Consider the following 10,737-nt stretch of genomic DNA (forward strand, 5'->3'; position numbering starts at 1 on the left):
TTTCTGCACGGCCTAGAATATGCAGAGAAGTATTGATCTATGATTGTTGCTGCAACCCCGTTTTGAAGCCCTGGTTGGAGTTCTCGAGAACCCCTTTTATATCTGTAGTTAAGGGATAATCTAAGAATTATTCCACTACCATTGGGGCGAGAACAGTGGACACAGGGAACAACAGCTTGGTTCACAGGAAAAGGTTTCCAGCAAATAGTTTGTTTTTAAAATTTTTGGTCAGTTCAGAATTTTTAATTACCTTAGACAAAGAAGTGACTAAAAATCTTCAGCACTACTTATGGGAACCTCCAGTAGAGAGTCAGTTCTTACAATAGTTTTAGTAACTACTATTTAATTAATTCAACAGGAATTTTTGAGCACAAAATATATATGTAACATCATCCTAGGTACTGTATACAACAGGGTGTAAGGTTCCTACTTTCCAGGAATGTGTAATTTCCTTGGGTGTACCTTTGAAATACAGTTGACCCTTGAAAAATACGGGGGGAGAGGGAGGTGGTTAGGGACACTGATGCCTTTCCTCCCATGCAGTCAAAAATCCACATCTAACTTTTGAGTCACTAGTCGGCCCGGGGGCACGGCGCACCTAGAGCCCATAGAGGGGTGGGTGTGGGGTGCCACACTGTTACTTAAGTAGTAGTTGCAGTCAAAAATCCACATCTAACTTTTGAGTCACTAGTCGGCCCGGGGGCACGGCGCACCTGGAGCCCATAGAGGGGTGGGAGTGGGGTGCCACACTGTTACTTAAGTAGTAGTTAAGTAGTTAAGTACTTAACTATTAATGTCCTACTAATGTCCTACTGTTAAGCAGACAACTTAACTTTTTGGTTAGGTATGCTATGCATTCATGACATACCTAACCAAAATTTTTCCAAAATATTTATTGAAAAAATTCCATGTACAAGTGGACCTGCAGTTCAAACTCGTGTTGTTCCAGGGTTTGCTGTGTATACAAATATTAGAAAATAAATCAAGTGCCAAAGTCTTTATAAGTTCCAGAACAGAAAAGAAATTTGAGTGGGTTGGAAAAATTTGGGGAGAGTTTCTTCTGTGGTATCTCTTGGGGTTAATAAATTGGGAAGTAAGTGAATGTATGTGTGTGTGTATGAGAGAGAGAGAGAGAGAGAGAGAGAGAGAGAGAGAGAGAGAGAGGAGGAAAACGGCATCCACTTCTCCTTACAGGAAACACAGGCACCATCCTCTGTCTGGAGTGACTCCCTCAATTCCCTATTTGGCTAAAAACACCTATTCATTCTTTGAAATTAGTTCAAGTATCATCCACCTGTCCAGAAAACCTTTCCTGAGCCCCGTGCAGTTAGCTCTTCTCTCCTCTTGCAGCATTTTCCTCATGGTATTTTAGTTTTGACATATCTGTCTCTGTAAAATATAGGTAGAATTCCTTGAGGCAGGGACCAAGTCTTATCCATTTTTCCAGTCCCATCTCTGAACCTAGCACAGGGCCAAAGTGAACTGACAGTCTGATGGACGGTATGGATGAACTCATGATCTACTGACGACAGCCAGGCATGGTGCTGTGGGTGTTTGCAGACGTTGTGCATCTGGAGTTGTACTAGGTCCCTTCCATCCAGCTCCAAGCCTATCAGGGTTGCTAAGGTCTCAGGTCATTTGTTACTTCGTGTCTGCTGCATGCAGCACTTAGAAAAGTGTTCTGTCCAAAGTGGATCCGGGAAATGTTGAGAGATGATGATGTAATTGAGTCTCAGAGGTGAAAGGCAGGGAAATCAATCTTCTCAACATTTACTGCTAAAATCTCTTGTACATTTGTGGAGAAAGATTCACTTTCAAAAATTTGTATAGTGCATTTACCTCTTAGTATTTAGAAAATCATGTATACAATCCTTTGCCACCAAGCAGTGGCTTCTAAGTAGAGAAGGGGTTGAGGGTTAAAAGTGAAAATGCATTAAAGAAGAAGCTTTTAACCTGTCAGCACTCTGTGATTCATAAATCATAACCTTAAAAATAACTTAAAGTGTATCACTTAAAGTGTATTTAGCATTAATACCATCGTGAATTCATAGAACAAGTAAAGCTAAAGTGTATTTTCTCTTGAAGACATGAAAGAGAGAATCTGGCAGTTTCATGAGTATTCATTTCCTTTGATAAGAGCAGTAGTTATCTGTTAACTAAAAAGAAAAAAAAAAGAGGAGAGCTAAATTTCTGTTTGCTAAAATAGAAGGCAATATATCTGTGGGTGATAGTGACAACGGCCAGTCTTCCTTTTCCCAAAGGTGAATGCATTGGCAGGTGATTCCGTATAATGCAGAGACGTGGTCCTGTGGTAAAACAGGTAATAGAGGAACGTAGTTAAGAGCATAGAGTCTGGAGCCAGGCCAACTGGTTTAAATCATAACTCTGCCACTTACTAGCTGTGTGACCTTAAACAAGTTATTTGACTTCTCTGTGCTTTCATTTCTTTACCTGTAAAATAGGCATTTAATGTTGAGATTTAAGTGAGCTAATTTAGAGTTAATCTAATAATACTTAGAGTAGTGCCTGGCACATAGGAAATTCCTATTTAAGAGTTTGCTATTAACATAGGGGTTTGCCCTGCAGTGTCTTTCTGGAATACTCAGGAATGTCTTGTGTAATTTGGATTCTTAGGTAGAGTGTTAACTATGGATCCACAGGAGATCAACAGTCAAGCTGGAACCCAAAGCCAAAAGATGGCTATGAGGATTACCAATCTTTGAAATCTAAAATCCCACTGATCACCAGCAAAGAAAATAAACAGGACATCACACCATGCAATGAAAAAGTGCTAAGGAGTGGGAGAATAGTAACTATGTTACTAGTTTAGCTTGCTCTATTGAAGCTGACTACAGGTATCTGCTTGGGCTTGAAGTATTTGACTTATTATAGCTTGAAGGGCAAAGGGATGAATGAAGTTTATTACTGGATTGGTGGCACTAGCTGTATTTCAGAGGGTGGTTATAACAAACGAGAAAAAAAAATTGCAAATCTATCTTCCTGAACAAGCTGAGCACGTGCTTTGGGTACTTTTTGCTTGGAGTGTCATGAGCTATTGCAAAACTCCCACAACGAAGAAGTTTTTAAGGAGTTGCACAGGAATTGTTTTTTGATACATCTGCCTCCTTCTCTAGGAACCTTCTCCTGATTCCCTGAGCAGAAGAAACAAGAACTTCTCTTCCATTTTAGCATCCAAAGTTTGTATTGTTACTTCTATTATAGCTCATTCCATGTTATGCCTTGTATTAAAATCACTTGAAAATTGGTCTGACTTCCGTTGCTAGACTAAAATCTCCTTGAAGGCAGATATTGTGTAATTTCATCTTTTTTGCTTCTTCTGCTATGTCTGGCACATAAGTAGATGCTGAATGCATTTGCAGACATAAACTGAGCAGAGACTTGTCACTTGAATGCTATTGATTGAAAATATAGCCAAATCCTATTTAACTATTAGATTAGCACTTACTTCAATTGTATGGTAGCAGTAGGTGACAATGGCTTATTCAAAATGCTGGATACATTGTTTTATAAATACATTGTGTAAATTCACTTACTTCTGCTTTTCTATGGAACCACAATGCCTTCAGCAATTTAATGGAACTATACTGTCACTGGTTGTTCAGCTTCTTAGTTCACTTCCATTTCATTCTATGCCATGTACATTTATTGAGATGCTGCTGTTTAAGGGACTCTCCACTTCCCCTCATCCCCCAGCTCCTCTCCCATTGCCACTTAGTGTTGGGAACTGACTGCATTACCTCCAAGAGATGCAGAAAGAAGCCCTCTCAGAATTATGCTTACTCATTTAATCTCTTAAATAGGAAGGCCCTAGTTATGACCTTAAACACCTTCTCTTCCAGCTCCTGATAGGTTAAACAGTAACCCTAAATGTATTCCAAAACAATTACTTTAGTATATGACAATCAAATTGGAAAGTTTTGCCCTTTTCTTATCTAGGAAATGAATAATCTGCATCATGAAAAATGGAAGGCTGACTGTGCAATGCAGTCATGGACATTTTTAGTCACAGACTTTCTTTTGTTAATAACCAAGACCTTTATTTTTTGTTACTTCTTGGCCACAGGCAAAAACAATGTCAAAAATTAATCAATTTTCATTAATTTAGTGAGAATTTATTGAAAAAATGCAAATGATCATAACTAGGATTAGTTGAGTCCCTCTAAGTGCCAGGAACTTCATATGCATTTTTATGTTTATAAGTCACAATAACCTAATGTGATAGGTTCCACTATTATCTCCATTTTATAGATGAGAAAACTGAGGATTAGAGAATTTAGGTAACTTGCCCAAAGTGACACAAGTAGTAGGTGGCTAAACTGCGATGAACTAAAAGCTCAAGTTGGATTAGAGAATTTAGGTAACTTGCCCAAAGTGACACAAGTAGTAGGTGGCTAAACTGCGATTAACTAAAAGCTCAAGTTCATTTTTTTTTTTCCTTTTTGTCTTTTTTTTACTGACCGGTAACGGGATTGCAACCCTCGGTGTCGTGCCCGTACTGGGGACCGGCAACGGGATCGCAACCCTCGGTGTTGCGCCCGCACCGCGCTCAGCCAGTGAGTGGGAACCGGTCTCCACATGGGATCCGAACCCTCGGCGGGAGCGCCGCCGCGCTCCCAAGTGGTGCACTCTCCAGTGCGCCACCGGGCCAGCCCTCAAGTTCATTTTTGAGCCCCGGCAAGATTGCAACTTCTTAAAGATGCCTTAAGTGGATTATTTAGTTTATTAATCTCAATATATCCTCAGTATTTTTATTGTGCTTTGAAGTACAGGGTTAAGGCAATACACTGAGGTGGTTAAGAACCTCAGTTGAGCTGCCTGGGTATGAGTCCTGGTTTATCCACCTAAAATAGCATTCACATATTCCCATAATTCCCTGTCCATTCCCTTGCTTAATATTTCTCTATGGTATTTATCATTACTGAAATTACATATTTTTACTTCTTTTTGTCTGGCTCACCACTAGAATGTAAACTGTGTGAGGACAGTGACTGGTTATGTTTCATTTCCTAACACCAAATTTTCAACAGCTAGAACAGTGCCTGGCATACAGTGGGTGGTTCATAAACATTTACTGAATGAGTAAATAAAGGAAGATTCATTTTTCTTATAGTTTATGCCTGCAGTAGTAATTTTCAGATATAATTAATGGTCTGAAGAAGACTCACTTTTTTCTTGGTTCATCCTCAACCTTCTTTTAAAAAATTTATTTAATAGACACAAATATAGTACATATGCTGTGCCAAGCTCCATTTTAAGTGCATTAAAAATACTGACTCAATTAATTTTCACATCACCCCTATGGAATAGGTAAAATCATTATATCTATTTTAAAGATGAGGAAACAGACACGGAGAAGTTTAGTAACATCCCATGGTCATACAATTAGGTAAAGAATAGAGCCAAGATTCAAACTCAGGGAGTCTTGTCCTGTTTCCAACCAATACACCACACTGCTTTCTGGCTTAATCCTATAAAAACGTCATCTCCATGGAATTTAATGCTCCAAAAACATGTGTTCACACTCTTCCAGAGAATTTCCTTCCACCTTGCCCATCTTTCCTTCCTCTCTACCCAGACTAAGGGAAAAAAATAGATAAGATTATTTTGCTTATCTTATTTCATTCCATTATGCTGTTTCTTCTTTGAAATGGCAATGTGTGCTGTCAGTGAAGCTTCTCTTAGGCTACCTTCAAGGATAAACAGCAGATCTGACCCCCGGTGGTGCTGGACAGCTCACATGCTCTGTCTGCTTTTCTTCTTTCTCATGTCTGTCTCTTTTGTGTCTTTCTAGGGCTTTTGGATCCCTGCCACAGCCCTTACCTTCCAGGCTTGAGAAGGGAGTTCAGTGGTCTATGGAGGTTGCAAAAACTGCCTTTTAAGCCTGAAACTTACAAGGAAGCCCAATTTATAAACAATCCGTGCTCTTGCTTTTAGTCATTTGGTCCTGTCCTTTCCTGCCCCTTTTCAGTTTCTCTCCACAAACACACAAGCATCCTCACAGCCCTGGGTCTCTGATACAGCACAGTATCCACTCAGGAGGCAATCGTCATGAGCACAGATACCTGGGATTTAGTTCCAGTTCCATTACTAAAGAGCAGTCTTACTGGGGCAAGTCAAGCAATATTGCCTATGAAATGACTCAGGTGCTAGGATGAGCTAGATATTTAAAGGTCCTTTCCAGCTCTAAATCATGATTATTCTTTGAAGAATTACGTAAGGAAGAGAAAGCACTTGGATATCTAAATCCCTATTACTCTCATTACTGATTGCAGTATAACTTCAAGGGAGCCATTGCTTTTTATTAAACGGGGTGAGCTTCTTAAAGTTGGAGGATGACAGCTGCTGCTGATAGCAATAGATCAAAACCTATTTACTTGTCTAATTCCTCCCCTATTTCTCTGTAAATATCACGGAGGATTATGAGTAAAGATGATATCTCAGCTCTCTGGTCTACATACTGAACTATTCCAAGATAAGTTCATTTAAAATAAGGCATTGAAAAATCCTTCCTCTTAGCTTAGGAAGAATGCAGCAGCCATTTTTCTTTCTGAAATTGCATAAAAACCTTGGAACAGAGCATGGGTAAGTAAGTTTGGACTGTACTGCTCTCATACCCAGCAGTTGTATGAATATCTACCCAGCCCAAACAGTTGTAGCTATTTTGCACTTTGTATGTGCTAGGTTTTGTCATTTTAAAGGGCACATAGAGCTTTGTAAATGTTGGTTATTCCTTCTCCCAATGTGCCCCTGAAGAACAGATTAGTTATCGGTCTCATTTGTGAACAGAAAGCATGAGGCAGTGGGGAGGAAGTCACTCTAGGGAATGCAGGCCACCAGCATTGTGGGTGTTACATGCATGAAGAACCTGCCTTGAACAGAAAGCATGAGGCAGTGGGGAGGAAGTCACTCTAGGGAATGCAGGCCACCAGCATTATGGGTGTTACATGCATGAAGAACCTGCCTTACTTTTTTTTTTTTTCCGTTTTGTCTTTTTTACTGACTGGTAACGGGATCGCAACCCTTGGTGTTGTGCCTGCACCGCGCTCAGCCAGTGAGTGGGAACCAGTCTCCAATCGCAACCCTCGGTGTCGCGCCCGTACCGGGGACCAGCAACGGGACCGCAACCCTCGGTGTCGCGCCCGTACCGTGCTCAGCCAGTGAGTGGGAACCGGTCTCCACATGGGATCCGAACCCTTGGCGGGAGTGCCGCCACGCTCCCAAGCGGCGCACTCTCCAGTGCGCCACTGGGCCGGCCCCTGCCTTACTTTTTTGTAAGACAGTTAAAAATAAAAACACTCTGTCAGGAAATATCTTTGGGAGTCCTAACCCAACCCACTCAGGACTGACCTCTAATCTGCAATCTTGTTTGGCTTGGTTCAGTCTAATAAACATGAACTGAGCATTACCATGTATGGGTGCAGTGTGCTTCATGCTTAGGAAATGAAGATGAATATGGCAAAGACCACACTCTTGAGTGAGAAAGAAAAACAAGTCAATTGATAGTTTTATAGGATATAACGGGAGAACTGAAGGGTTAAATGATCAGTCAAGCCCAGAGAGAGGATTTCCTAAAAGGTTTCTCCAAGGCATAAATGTTAAGAAATGAATAGGAGTGACCCATGTAAAGAAGCAGGGCAATCGAGGTGCAGAAAGGAGATGGTGTTTCTGCACAGAATGGCTACATGCTCAGGAATTCTATAACCTCTTCCTGGGATGAGAGACTATATTTCTTGGCCTACTTTACAGTTTAGTGAGGTCATGAACCGGAATCCTTGTGAATCACACGTAGTCTAAAGTAAGTGATGAACTTCCAGGCCTGTCAATACAACACCCTGTGTGATCTCTTCACTCCTCTCTACCCTGCCTTTATGGCGGCCCTCAAAGAACTCGGAGATTGGAGAACCCATGAGGGAAGAAACCTGGATCCCCGAGTTACTGCCTGGAGGAGTAGAACTGGAACTGACCCACATAGGACTTAGCATGGGTGAAAAATAAATTTAATAGTGTTAAACCACTGAGATTTTGGAGTTGATTTGTTTCAGTAGCTAGAGCCCATTACCCTGATTATACAGTGTGCCAGGATAAGGAATAATAAGAAAAATCTGAATGACTTGCTGTCACTCCAGAATTTATATACCCCAAATTACTTAAGTTTTTGACCTTAAGGTCAATTACTCTTTCTTCCTTCCCCATTCTCTAGTGGCACCAATGTTTCTCCTGAAAAAAAAGAGTAATCTTTTATACATTCTTATAGCAGGTCAACTTCTGAGTGTTCCCAGCACTTTGTACCTTTTTTTAGGACTTTAAAATTACACATATTATTATATAATAAAGAAATGCATTATAGTATATATATTATACATAAAATATATAATAAATTACATAAATTACACATATAATATAAATGTATAAAATTTATTATATATTATATAATAATATTAATATGCTATATAATATATGACATATATAATATAATAATATATATGTTATATTTATATATATACATATGTAATTCATTTCCCTCATTAGGAAATACGTTTTGTGATGGCAAGGGCTGTGTCTATATTGCTCATTATTGTAACCCTAGTGCTAAGTAGACACAATTATTTGCAGACTGAATGAATAAAGATAAATACAATAGAATAAAGGTTTTTTTAAGAAGTGGCAGGAGCTTAGCTTGCACATGTTGCCTTTGAAGGTCCTGTGTTATATCTAGACATAGGTGTGCTGAAGGCAGATAGGTCTACAAACCCAAAGACAGAGGTTTGGGTGTCACTCATGTGCAGGTGATAGTGGAAGTTACGGGAGCAGAAGAAGGTGCCTAGGGAGAGTATTGGAAGGAGGAAGAGTAGAGCATTAAGATCAAATTCTGGGGAATATCAATGTATAAAATAGACTAAGCATAAGATGCTAATGAGGAAATATTAGAAATATTAGGAAAAGGAAGGGGAACTAAGAGGCTTGGGAACAAAACATTGTGACAGTTATAGTTTTGGGTTCAGATCTGAAAGAAAAGAAGCATTCAATAAACATCTATTTATTTATTGAAATAAGTGTTGAACACTGGACAGTATAAAGTCCCATGAAGATGGCCAAAGGGGCTGACACCTTTTCTAATAGACATATAGCCAATGTCATACCCATTAATTACTACAAAATTGTAACACAGATCTCTGGGATAATGCCAAAAAGCCTGAGGGACATCCTGGGGCTGCTCATTAGTCTGGTACAGTAGGCTGTATTTCCAATCTGAGTTTCTTCCCTGTGTAGTAGATTCTTAGAAGTACAGAAAAGCTCTTAGTCTAGCACATATTATTTATTGATAATATATGTTAGGGGTCAGTAAACTATGGCTAACAGGCCAAATATTGCCCATTGGCTGTTTTTGTAAATAAAGTTTTATTGGAACACAGCCACACATTTGTTTCTGAATCGTCTATGGCTGCTTTCACAACAGGGTTAAGCAACAAAGGACATATGACCTGCAAAGTGTAAAATATGTATGATCTGGCTTTTAACAGAAAAAGCTTGCCAATCCCTGATCTAACTGAGCATATCTGTTTGTCCTGGAACAATAAGGCATTTTCAGAGCTGAATGGAGCTCCTAAGAACCCTGGGAATACCACAGCTGGTCTCACCAAAGACCAGACCTACAGGAAATGGAACACTCCGTGCCCTCAATTAGACTGAGTCCAGTTGTGTATTTAGTTTAGGTTAGGACACCTGTGCTAATGGCGAATATGTGTGTATGTGAGATCCTGTTTTACAATGTGTCTTTAACTGATGTCCCTTGGATGGTTGACCAACACTGGGTGGCACTGAATTTAAAACATCAGCTGGTGAAAAAAAAGAAATGCAAGTCAATGAGGGTAGATGGAGAGTGATTGATGAGGAAGGGCAAATAAAAAGTTTCTCTGTCATAGGTACCATGACAGCATCTGTGCCTGTAGCCTATATTTTGTCATTACCCTTCTGATAAATAGCACAAGAAACAGGAATGAGTTTCTATCATTTTTCTAAGTGACAGGGAAATAAGACTAAACCTTTCTTTTTAGACTTTTAAAGAAATTACATTGATTCTACACTTTCCCCCTAAAGCCTACATACATCTGTATTCACTATCAAGACCAGACCTAACAAACACCTGAATTTTAAACAACTTGAAAGAACTAGAGTCTTTAAGAGAACAGGAAGACAAACTGGGAGAATGTCACATTCATAACACTCCTTTTGAACTCTGAAATAATCTGTGATCCTATCGCATAAAGACTTTCATTTCTGGAGAGATTCTCTTTCCCTATGAAACAGGGGTAGCAAAGTGACAGCTATAACCAAATATGGCCCCCAATACTTTGTTTCATTAACAAAGTTAGTTGGAAAAAACACACATAATATATTGGGGGGGCAGGACTTGTGCTCTCCAGTTTGCCACAGTTTTCACTGCTCCATATTGTCTTCCCTTTAGAAGTTTTTGAGTTCCCAGTCCTTCCCAATTTCCACCAACACCCCTGCCCCAAAGAATTTTTTTTTTTTGTCAACTGTTGCTTTGATCTATTTGCTTTGATCAGGTTTAAAGTTAAAGAAGGCAAAGCACCAATTTGTGGCATTATAGCATTCTGTTTGTGCTGCTAAACATGTGTTTGGATGTTTTTATGTGTTCTCTACTCATCTGTGTGCACAGTAAGCATCCTTAAAGTCTTGCCCAAAAGAGTGTGA

Source organism: Galeopterus variegatus, unplaced genomic scaffold (assembly GCF_000696425.1).
Source record: "Galeopterus variegatus unplaced genomic scaffold, G_variegatus-3.0.2 Scaffold4345, whole genome shotgun sequence".
NCBI classification, from domain to species: domain Eukaryota; kingdom Metazoa; phylum Chordata; class Mammalia; order Dermoptera; family Cynocephalidae; genus Galeopterus; species Galeopterus variegatus.